The 12,118-nt window shown below is 42.9% G+C and overlaps 1 protein-coding gene across 5 annotated transcripts in view; it reads left to right on the forward strand.

Moving 5' to 3' along the window:
- The window catches only part of MID1 (midline 1), a 496,103-nt gene that overhangs the window by 400,741 nt on the left and 83,244 nt on the right, over positions 1-12,118 (forward strand). The window lies entirely within an intron of this gene.

A 12,118-nucleotide genomic window follows, 5' to 3' on the forward strand; every position in this document is an offset into this window, starting at 1 on the left:
TACATCATTCAGTGTAAAAAATGTGACAAAGGATGCTATATATTTTTTTTGTTACATTTGTACCCCGCGCTTTCCCACTCATGGCACGCTCAATGTGGCTTACATATTGGAGAAACAAGTCAGATGCTAAAGACAAGATTTAATTTACATAGACATCACAGGAAAAATGCTAGTGCCAGCTAGGATTCCACTCCTGTGAGGCAGCACTTTACAAAACCAGAACACTGTACCAGTGATTTCATAGTAAAAATCCTGAAAGGTAACTTTAAAACAATACAGGAACGTAAGACCTTTGAAGTCAAAATGATTAAATATTTTGACACCCACCAGACAGGACTTAACAAAGATCTGGGTTTTCTAGCCCATTATAAATCATAAAGATGTATTGCTTTGTTTATCACCCTCCTCTCACCTATCCACCCCCATCCTGTTAGACTGTCACTGAAATGCTTTGATGTCTCACATATATTCTGTCATCTACCAACACTTGCTTATTTCCAATCTGACAAAGAAGGGCAGCCTTCGAAGCTAATCAAGAAATGTATTAAGTTATGTCCAATAAAAAAGATATCATCTTATTTTCTTTTCCATGTTTTATTTTGTTTTATTTCTATTGATTACCTTTAAAAGTGGACTAACACGGCTACCACACCTCAGCCTTATAGAAACTTAAAGGATCATTAATGGATCTCACAGCGGGAGGCAGCTTATTCCATAACTAAACCAATGAATAAGAAAAAGCTTGTGAACGAGCACATTCCAGCTACAAAAATCTTGCCTAACGGTTGAGCCAATTCTGTTTACCCATAACATTATAAAGATTTAGGGCCCTATTTAGAAAGGCGGGCTAACATTTTTAGCATGTGCGCTAACTATGTAGATGCCCATAGGAATATTATGGACATCTACACAGTTAGTGTGCGCTAAAAACGCTAGCGCGCCTTTGTAAACAGGACCCTTAGTTTAGTTTATTGGTATTTCCTAACTTAACAGATCAAAGCAGTTTACACGGTAAAATTTGGGAAGTCAGAAAGGAACTACATTATTCGGATAGAAAAATCAGGACCATTCACACAAATCATAGACAACGACATGAAAGGGACTTAAAAGGAAGATAAATAAACATATCCTCAGGGAAACGCATCACACTCAATAGGACCATCTTTAGCATGTACACATGTGCATTGCTGTGCAGATAGGAGATATTGAAATGCATGTTGCGAAATCACAGAAAAAAAACACTGGTGTTCATTTCTGTATGGCGACTCTCTACTGGAATTTGTGTAAACCGTCAGCTATTATTCAGAAGATATTGAACGTGGTTCATGTTCTTGACATCTTTTTGAGGTTTCAGCTTATGAAGAAATGTTTTGAAATGTTGTTGTCTATGTAGCATGACTTAGCAAGCTAGATTCACAAAGCCAGCATTGATTCTTATCAAAGGTATTTCTCAAGATAATAAACATAAAGACAGACTATATGAATTCTGCAGTTAATTAATGAGATGATGCCTGTCACCTTTTATAGCATAGTTTTCTATACATTCATTTCATTCCAGATGAGAGTAAATTATTTAGCAAAGATATTTTTAAGGAGGCCATTCTTCTGCCATGGACTGTGACTTTGACAGAGGTCTTTTATTCTCAGAAGACTATAGGGCCCTTATACAAAGCCACGTTACAAAGTAGCCTGCATTATTTTTAGCACGTGGATTTCCCCATGTGCTAAGGTCACGTTTAGCATGGTGATAAAATGGCCGCAATTTTGACATTTTTTTCCATTAATAACCACACACTAATTTCCCAATTTTCCAAGAGCTCCGGAGCCCTTACTGCCACCTATTTACTAGGCGGTAAGGGCTCCTGTGTTAAACCCACGCTAATCAGCAGTGTGTGATGATTTGCTGATTAGTGCAGGGCACGCCTACTCTCTGCCCTTAAACACACCAAATTTTTAAATATTTTTTAGCACGGGATCAGCATGTGCTGATCCCAAAACTATTGCAGGATGTCTGAGCGCATCCCGCAGTAGTAACTTTTATTCTACAGTAAGCATGCATTACAGCTTACCGCCACTTAGTGAAAGAGCCTCTATATGGGAGAGTTTAAACTTGTATTTTCCTGATAGATTTTTTTTCTGTTTGGGGGGGGGGGGGTGGGGGGGGGAGGGGGGTTTAATTTCATAACAAAACCCCTAAAAAAGTTTCCAAAAACCCCCCACCTATTTTTGTCGTATTTTACAAGGCACATGGGATCCCTTTTTGTAAACTGCGTTAAGTGCTAATGCACAGGTAACATGGGGGTGGGGGGGTGGGGGGGAAGGCTTACCATAAAATGCATTAATGAGTTTTGTAGTAATTTACCTGTCAGCTGATAATAATCACATGCTATTTAATTTTTATGAATTTCTTCAGGAAAGGGTGTGCCATGGGTGGGGAATGTGCATGGAAGCTTTATCCAACTAGTTCATTCACATTAGCATGTGCTAATTGGATATTGCAGACTTAAGGCAGGAATACTTAACACCACCTAAATCAGAGGTGATACGTGCTCCCATGTTTTGTTTTGTTTTTTTTGAAATATTAGCATGGGACCTGCAAAAAAGAAATTGGAAAAATCCTTAATATACTGCCGCTGTAAATCTGGGCTTGGTATTTGGGAAAGTCTCGCGTTAGCACATGCTAAGCCCATATCTGGTCACGGCTTAGGAAAAGGACCCCATAAGCTCTCTGAACTGCTCTCAATATCATACAGATGTTCTTGTGCAAATTTGCACCTGCTTTGTGGCAGGTGTAAATGTCTATGTATATTATATACATATAATTGTGTATCTTATAAAGTACGTACATACATCACAGCTCCACATCAGCTCTGCTCATATTCCCCCGGATTTTATATAGCGCTCCTAGAGATCTGCACTGAAATCCAAGTGTATTCTGTAACAGCTCATATAACTTGGCTTAACAAGCCAATCAGCATTGTTAACAGCACTTAACAAGCAATAATGAGCACTATTCGGCAATAATTAGAATTTACACAGCAGCTCGCTAAGCTTATTCTGTAAAGCAGTGCTCCTACTTCTAATGCTTGCAGGCAAAAAGGGGTGTGGTTATGGGTGGGGACATGGGTGCTTCGTGGACGTTCCAAAATTTTTGTGGCGTACTTATAGAATATGACCCAATATGCCTAAATCTACACACTGGGATTCACGCCGTGTTTTCGGTGGTATAAATGGATGTGCATAGATTTAAGCACTGGGATGTCAACCAAGCGCATTTTATATACCATTCCTAAATCTAGACGCTGCTTAGAGAGTACGCTTAGATGGAAATGTTTTCCGCTTGGATTTTTTAGGCGCTCTGTATAGAATTGCCCCCATTACACCCCTGGAATACCTACACATGTATATGAAAGTACAGTATGTGCAATCTTTTGATGCAGTCTCCTTTTTACATAACTGTACCCTGCACAAATTTGTAATAGCCATATTTTATATGTTTTAAATATGGAAAAAAACTTTATAAAATTATCCCCTTATATACATCAGCATTCAGGTAGGCTCTTATTCAATTGCCCTAGAACACACATGTATAAAATTAGGTACAGAGAAGTATAGGGGGGCAATTCTATAATTTGACACCAAGAAGCAGGCACCACAATTGGATGAACGTAGCGTCAATCCTATAATGACACTTAGTTATGCCTAAGCTGTTATAGAATACTAGTGCAAACCCAATTTGGCACAGTCACTTATGCCAGTCAATGGCTGGTGTGAGTGGGTGTGCCTAGGTCAGGGGTGGCCATGCCGGACCTTTTCCGGTGACCGACATTGAATATCTGGTTTATTTTTAGCTGGTTCCAACTTAACCAGCCAAGCCGATATTCTTCACTGGCTGGTTAAGTTGGAGCTGGCTAAAGATAGGTCTGCTATTGATATGGCCAAATTTGGTCACCAAACTTAGCCGGCGATGTGATGAATATTGGCAGATAGCAGATGATATCGTGTGATATAACCAGCTATCTGGTAGGCGCTAACCAGATATTTCCCACTGAATATCACCTGATAACCAGTTAACTACTGCTACTTATCATTTCTATAGCACTACTAGACGTATGCAGCGCTATATACTTGAACATGAAGAGACAGTCCCTGTTCTACAGAGCTTACAATCTAATTAGGACAGACAAACAGGACAAATAAGGGAATTACTTAAGGTGGGAATGATAAAACAGACATTGGTGCTGAGCAAGTGAATAGGGTTAGGAGTTAAAAGCAGCCTCAAAAAGGTGGGCTTTTAGCCTAGATTTGAAGATGGTCAAATGCCGTTCCTGGCCGTTTAAATTGTTTTGAATATTAGAGTATGTAATACTTAGGTGCTACCCTAAAGAATAATGCCTGGTACATATGTTCACATCACTGCTGATTATTGGCATCAATAATGTGCACAGGTGGTGTATGCATTTGGGGACCCATTTGTATAATTGCCTACTTTTAAGCAATATACCCATTAGGGGTGAGTTATTGTTTGCAACAACACAGGAAATTTCAATGACATATCCCATGTTGTCTTATGTCGTTAACAAATGAAAACAAGCAGAAAAAAATGCACATTTTGTGGTTTTTAGTTTACCAGTAATAATGTGTACTGTTTGCAAAGAGGGTGCACTTTTAATGACATTACCCCCTGAAATGAAAATGAAAACTAACTGAAACAAGACAAAACTGCAGATGACACAGGAAACAAAACAAAATAAAAATGTTTGGGCTGCACATGCCTGATACCCATAGACATTGCTGGGGATAGAGGATAGACTGCAACGGCGGGACTGGCTATGCATATATTAAGCACTTGTTCTCACCAGTACATACTTACACACAAATACACTTGCCTTAGTACCTTCTTTCCTTGAGGTGATTTTCTAAAGGCACTTAGGTGCATATCCAGCTTATAATCGAAAGTGATCGCCGGCCATCTTCCGACACAAATCGGGAGATGGCCGGCAATTTTTTTAAAGCGGCGAAATCGGTATAATCGAAAGCAGCATTTTTGACTGCATCGCCGCTTTCCCGTCGCTTCGCCGGCAAAAGTTCAAGGGGGCGTGTCAGTAGATTAGCGAAGGCGGGACATGGGCGGGCATGGGCATGGCTACCAGATGGCCGGCTTTCGCCAATAATGAAAAAAAAAAAGTGGCTTTAAGCAGTATTTCGCCGGCTTTACTTGGTCCTTTTATTTTCACGACCAAGCCTCAAAAAGGTGCCCCAACTGACCAGATGACCACTGGAGGGAATGGGGGATGACCTCCCCATACTCCCCCAGTGGTCACCAATCCCCTTCCAAACTAAAAAAAATAATACTAAAACCTTTTTTGCTAGCCTGTATGCCAGCCTCAAATGCCGTACCCACCTCCATGACAGCAGAATGTGTGCTATCCTCCGACAGCCTTTCCCTGGTTGCGATGTGGCTCTCCGGTGAGTGTGACACCTTTTCTGTTAGGTGCCCTGCAGAGTCACATTAGCAATGCATTGTGGTGGGTGTAGGGTACTGGGCTCTACTCCCATGGTGCTTCCCCCCCCCCCCCCCCCCTGCTAACTGGGTCAGAGTGTGCCCTGTTTTGTTTCCTGTTGTAGTCCATGCGGTAGTGGCAATTTTTGTAAGCCACTTTTAGATCCCTTTCCTGTGTTACCCATGTCAGAGAACGTAGTTCTTACCTTGCATGGTGCTGAAAGAGGGCATTGTACACCATTGTGCCAGCTCTGACCTACTGCTAATCTTAGTACCAGGGGACTCTTTGCCAGTGGGGCACAACCTCTGATCTGCAGTTAACTGTGAGTAAACGTGCTTATTTCAAGAAAGGACTTTTTCAGAGAGATTAGTCTTCAGGTGTGAACTGGTATGCCAAAGTTATACAGCAGCACTAAGTCCTAGAGGCTGTATGCAGGTCCCTGGAACAATTTTAGTGGGTGCAGTACATTTGTGGGTAGTGGGTTTGGGGGGCTCAGCTCCAAAGTAAGGGAGCTATGCACGTGGGAGCTTTTCTGAAGTCCAGCGCAGTGACCCTAGGGTGGTTGGTTGGTGTCCTGGCATGTCAGGGGGGCCAGTGCACTAAAAGCTGGGTCCTCCCACGGCCAAATTGCCTTGAATTTCGCCGGGGTTTGAGATGGCCGACATAACTTTCCATTATCGCTGAAAAACAAACCCGGCCATCTCAACCTCGGCGAACTCTGCCATTTGGCCGGGCTAAACCATATTATCGAAAAAAAAGATGGCCGGCCATCTTTTTCGATAATACGGCTCCGGCCAGCTGTAGCGCCGCCGCCAAAATAGATCACCGGCGATCTATTTGGCCGGCGACATTCAATTATGCCCCTCTATGTTACCTTTACAAAAACAGGCACCACTGTGTGTCTATGTGCCTTCTTAGTGCAGACACCTTGCTCAGGGTAAAATTACCCTCCACATCAAAGAATACCTTGTTAGATAAGAGACATTCCTACAGAAGAGAAGCTTCAGAAGAAAGGGAAAAGCTTAAAAAGGGAATAAAGTTCAGGGCATTGTAAATGTTTCACTTAGCTGTCAAGCTCCTCCATTTAGCTTTGAAATAAAAATTAGAAAAAAAAAAAGCCTGTAGGTAATGTCAGACTTCAAAGTGTTTGAAAACCACTTTTCCCAGAGGTGAAATGTCAGTAAAGGAATTTCTTCAAATTGGAAAATGACAGAGTGGATGTGAGAACCTTTTCCAGGACCCTAGAAATATAAGAGCTTCATAAAGTTTTAGTGTTAGCAAGGCCACACAATTCCTTCCGTAAGTCTTTTGTACAGCCTATTCAATCATTCTGCACAGCAGGATCCAGTATAGCAAACATTAAAGTAAACATATGTTGCAGTACAGTTGATCTCTTGCTTGTATATAAGCTATACTTACACACATTGGGCCAGATTCTATATATGGCACCTGAAAACTCCGTGCTGAATAAATTTCCACCTGTAAGCAGTGCCTATATTTATGCGCGATATATAGAATACGCTTAATTGATATCACAGTGCTTAAAACTGTGCGCATCCATTTATACCACGGGAAACATGGCATAAATGCAGGTGCGTAGATTTAGGTGTACAGAGGCATATTTTGTAACAAGCAAAAAAGCCCGTTTCGTGAAAAATGAAACAGGCCCTAGCAAGGCTGTTGTCTAATCACAATTATTTTAAATCTCTGGTTCCTGCCTTCTCCTCCATCCATATCCAGCAATTCTTCTCTCTCCCCTGCCCTCCCCTCCATGTCCAGCGATTTCTCCTTTCTCCCCTACCCTCCCATCCATATCCAGCAATTCTCCTGTGTGCCCTCCCCTCCATGTCCAGCGATTCTCCCTTCCCCTCCCCTCCCCTCCCATCCCCTCACATCCATGACTAGCGATTCTCCTCTGCCCTGCCCTCCCCTCCCCTCCCATCCATGTCCAGTGACTCGCCCCAGCCTCCACCTTGCCCCCCTTTTAAGCACCCGAGTTCCAGTTCAACCCCAGCCCTCACCTGCCCGCTCTCCTTTCCTTCCTGCCGCCCTGCCTTAAAAACATTTACTTGAAGTCGCTGCGGTGACAGTCTCAGCTCGGCTCACCTCCAGCCCTCCCTTTCCTTCCCTCTCACTGTCCCACCCTCCTCTGATGTAATTTCCTCTTTCCATGAGGGCGGGACACTGAGAGGGAAGGAAAGGGAAGACTGGAGGCAAGCCAGTTACGTTGTAGCTCATTTGCATACAGTTACAAACCTAGCCAGCCAGCCATCCAGGGATGCAGATTGAGAAATTATTATATAGAGGACAGTGCATGTAAATTTTGGAATGCCCATGAAATGGCCATTTCCCCACCCATAACCACGCCCCTTTTTGGCTGCATGCGTTAGAATTTAGGTGCTCTGCGTTACAGAATACGCTAGCAAGCAGATGATCAAAAGCCTCACGCTGTTCCAAACAGCTCTCTAAAATAGAGCTGGAACTGCGCGGGGCTTTACCGCACCGATGATCAGAGATAATTGCATGCAAATTTAAGCACGCAATTATCACTGATCATGGGATAGAAGTGTGGGAGAATTGTGCCTGAGCATGCACTCAGCACAATCCTCCCGCACTTGTTTGGCAGGTCTTGGCTGTCAAAAGCCCAAACCATTCAAACACGGGCTGGAGGTCCATGGGACCACCAGACCCCAACTACCCCTGCCCCGAGCAACAGGGGCTGGAGGTCCGGCAGACCTCCAGTCCCTCCGACGATCCCCCCCCCCCCAGGTTCAGGGAGGGCTGAGGATCCGGTGGGTCTCCAGCCCCCCCTAACTCCCCTCAACATGTGCACCCAGTCCCTGGTGGCCCAGTTGGTGCCCAACACCCCCAGCGACAGGGGGGGATGGAGGTCCGCTGGACCACCGGTCCCCCCTGATGATCCCCCCCCCCCTAGGTTCAGGGAGGGCTAGAGATCCGGTGGGTCTCCAGCCCCCCCAACCCCCCCCCCCCAGCAAAGGGTCCTCAGTGGTCCAGTGATCATTCCTCCCCCCCCCCCTCCAAGTTTCGGAATCTCCTCACTTCTTTCCTCCACCTCCTTCTTTCTACATTTTCCAAAAGACGGCAGTGGCAACGATTCCCATATGCTGCCCTGCCTCTTCTCTACTGCGGCCGCCTCTGAGGAACCATGAAGTTACATCAGAGAGGTGCGCCAAAGTAAAGAGAAGAGGTGGGTGCTTTCTTAAGGAATCGCTGCCGACAGCTTTTAAAAAATGTAAAGAGAAGGTAAACTCGGGGAACAGGGTGGAGGAAGGAAGGGGGAGATGCCGCTCCCAGAAGAGTGCCACCTAATGGTCAGGACACCTCTGGGTGGGTGGCACAGAGGCAGATTTAGGAAGGGGGAAAAGGAGCTTGGCACTGATTTTTAAGCTTAATGAAAGTCTTTATATACTGCCTCTTAGGCCAACAGAGCAGTTTACAATAATAATTAATATAAATCATAGACACAGGAATGATTATTTACAGTGCTGTTATTTAAGGAGGCAAAAATCAAGAATCACCATAGTTACAGTAATAGGGTATAGACAGTAGGAATAGAAGGAAGATGAAACAGAGAAAGGATTACAACAATCAGGAGAAATAGCAAAAGGTATTTAATAGAGGGAATCAACAGACAAAAAACGTACGCACTTTTCAATAAACTGAGCTGAAACTTAGAGACCGAAAAAATTCAACACTAAGCCCTTTTCTATAAAAGGCACACACTTTATATAGAATAGCATTTAGTGCAGATCCCGCACAAAGCTTTTGGGTGCCAGATTACACCTGCAGAAACCTGGTGTAAATGCTGGCAACCAAGTTAGGTGCAGTTAGGCAGTATTCTGTAATTCCACTCTCAACTTTTCAGAATGCCCCCCTTTTGAGATATGCGCCATGGGAGTTAGGCGCCGTGCCTTATAGAATAGCACACACCCATATGCACATGCAAATTCTGAGTGCCAATTAGCATCAGTAACTGATTGTTAGCACCCAATATTTGCATGTGCATCTCGGAAGCGAGCCCAAAGTTGGGCACGCATCTTTGGGCACCACGTATAAAATCCAGGGGAAAATCTTTTAACACCTGTACTTTTTACATGCATTATCCCCCAGATTCTATATAGCGTGCCTAGAGATCCATGCCGAAATCCAAGCTGATTCTTTAACAATGCACATAGCTTAACAATCTACTGAGCTCTGATAACGGCACTTAACAAGCACTAATTGGCACTAATTAGAATTTACATGCATAACTCGCTAAGCGTATTCTGTAACTAAGTGTGCCAAATTTCTAACATGTGCAGTCAAAAAGGGGCGTGGTTATGGGCAGGCAAATGGGTGTTCAGAAATGTATGCACTTAATTATAAAATATGACCTACTACACGTAACTCTATGCGCTGGTATTTATGCCATTGGTGTAAATGATGTAGTTTTAGGCACTGAGATATCATCTAAGCGTATTCTATATACTGCACCTAAAGCTAGGCGCCGATTATAGAATACGTTCAGTGCCGATTTTTTAAGCACCATATATTGAATCTATCCCATAATGCTGCATAATATGTAAAAGGCCTTTTCCACATATAAAGCCTGTATTACGCGTGAAAAATTTACTTTCATAAGGACCAGTCTCCTTCCTGTTGCAATATTATAGACCCCTCGTCATTTCTGACTTTCCCATGTGTTTGTCTAATGCTTCTTGAAAATGGTTAGTCACCACCTCCACTGGGAGGATATTATTTAAATAAATGTGAGTTCTATGGACCTGACATTCAGTGATATTTACCCAGCCAGGAACGACTCCTGGCCAATTAAATAGCGCTTAGCCTGCTAAGTGCTAATATTCAGTGGGGGATGCCAGTTCTCTCCGCTGAATATTAGCGCTTAGCACATAGGACTAGATTCTATATATGACACCTGAAAAGTCAGCGCCAAAAATATTTCCACCTAGATGTATTCTGTACATGGCACCTAGATTTATAGAATATTCCTAGCTGGTTTATACAATATGCCTAGTGGCATGCCTGCGCCTAACTCTAGGTGCATCTATTTACACGGTGCAAATATCAGCACCTAAGTTATGCGTGGAGCAAATGGATTCAATAACCATGCGCATAGATTTTTGGAACGCCCATGGTCCACCCATTCCATTCCCCCTTTTTGGCAGCATGCATTAGAATTTACGTGCACCACATTACAGAATACGCCTAGCAAGTTCTGCACGTAAATTCTAATTAATGCCAATTGGTATCAGTAATTGCTTGCTAAGTGACAATTATTGGCACTGATTGGCTTGTTACATAATTAAATTGCTCATGGAAATCCAGAATATGATTGGATTTGTGTGCTCAGTTGTGGTCACTCTATATGGAATCTGGAGGATAGCGGCTAACTGGCTATATCACGCGATATAGCCAGCTATCCATGAATATTCAAGTGCTGGCCAGCAAAGTTTAGCAGGCAAATCAGACCACCTAAATAGCAGTCCTGTCTTTGCCCACTATTAACTTGACCAGCCAGCACCAAATATTTACATAGCTGGTTAAGTTAGAGCCGGCCAAAAAAAACCCTGAATATTCAATGCTAGTTACTGGAAATGGCCCGGCATTGAATATCCAGGGTCAGCATTGCCGCCGGTTGAATATCGGGAGTATGTGTCTAATAATTGTTTGATCTCAGCTGTTTAGCTTGTAGAGCACAGGAGTTGCTATGGATGATGGACTATGTAATTCACAAGGACATCTTCATTTTTGGAAATCTATTCTATGTCTCAGTCTTATGCCTTCCTTCCCAAACAGGGGTCCCAAAACTATGTACATAAAAAAAAATCAATAGGCCATAAAACCTTTTGAGCTACATTGTTCATGTTTAGTATGGACTTGGGTCTGCCATGTCAGAAGAGTCCCAACTCTCCATTCACTGAAGAGAATTGGAGTGGGGCTAGGACCATGTATACTGCTAGAGGAAGGAGTGCTGGTGTGACCATCTGCAGCCACCTTAGTAAAACTAGGAAGAGGCCATAAGGAAGACCTCAGGGCTTAGTATGAGAAATAAGATGACAGTTGAAGAGGAGAGAGAGGAGCGGGGGAAGGAGGAACAGATGGTGGAAAGAGGAGCTTGGAGGAGTTGTGAGAAAAGAAGGAAGACGCTGATGTTAAATTTGTTCTCTCAATATTTTTTTTTTAAAAATCAGTCTTCAAATGAATACTCACTACATCATATAATAATCTGGAAGTCAAACACAGAAGTGGCTCAGGAAAAAAAGATTCCATGTATAATAGAAAAAGTAGGTGGTTAAAACTAATAATTTCCTTTGAAACTTTTAAACTGAAGGGACTGTCAACATATTTCCTCAGTTATTATAGGAACAAAGACTGCCAGGAAATGATGGCCACTGAGAAGAGAAATAAATCCACTGTGCTTGATTTGACTCTTTCCTCTTATTTTTGTGTGTGGAAAGAAATGTACTTTCCTCTTGTAAATTAATTAGCACATGCCTTTTACTGTGCAGTATTTAACGGGAGATCCAAAAAGAGGACCTTTACGGTGGCTAAACTGGTGCAATTAACATTCTGTTTGTGCCAGTGTTAAATCG

The sequence above is a fragment of the Microcaecilia unicolor genome, chromosome 4 (genome assembly GCF_901765095.1).
Source record: "Microcaecilia unicolor chromosome 4, aMicUni1.1, whole genome shotgun sequence".
NCBI lineage: Eukaryota > Metazoa > Chordata > Amphibia > Gymnophiona > Siphonopidae > Microcaecilia > Microcaecilia unicolor.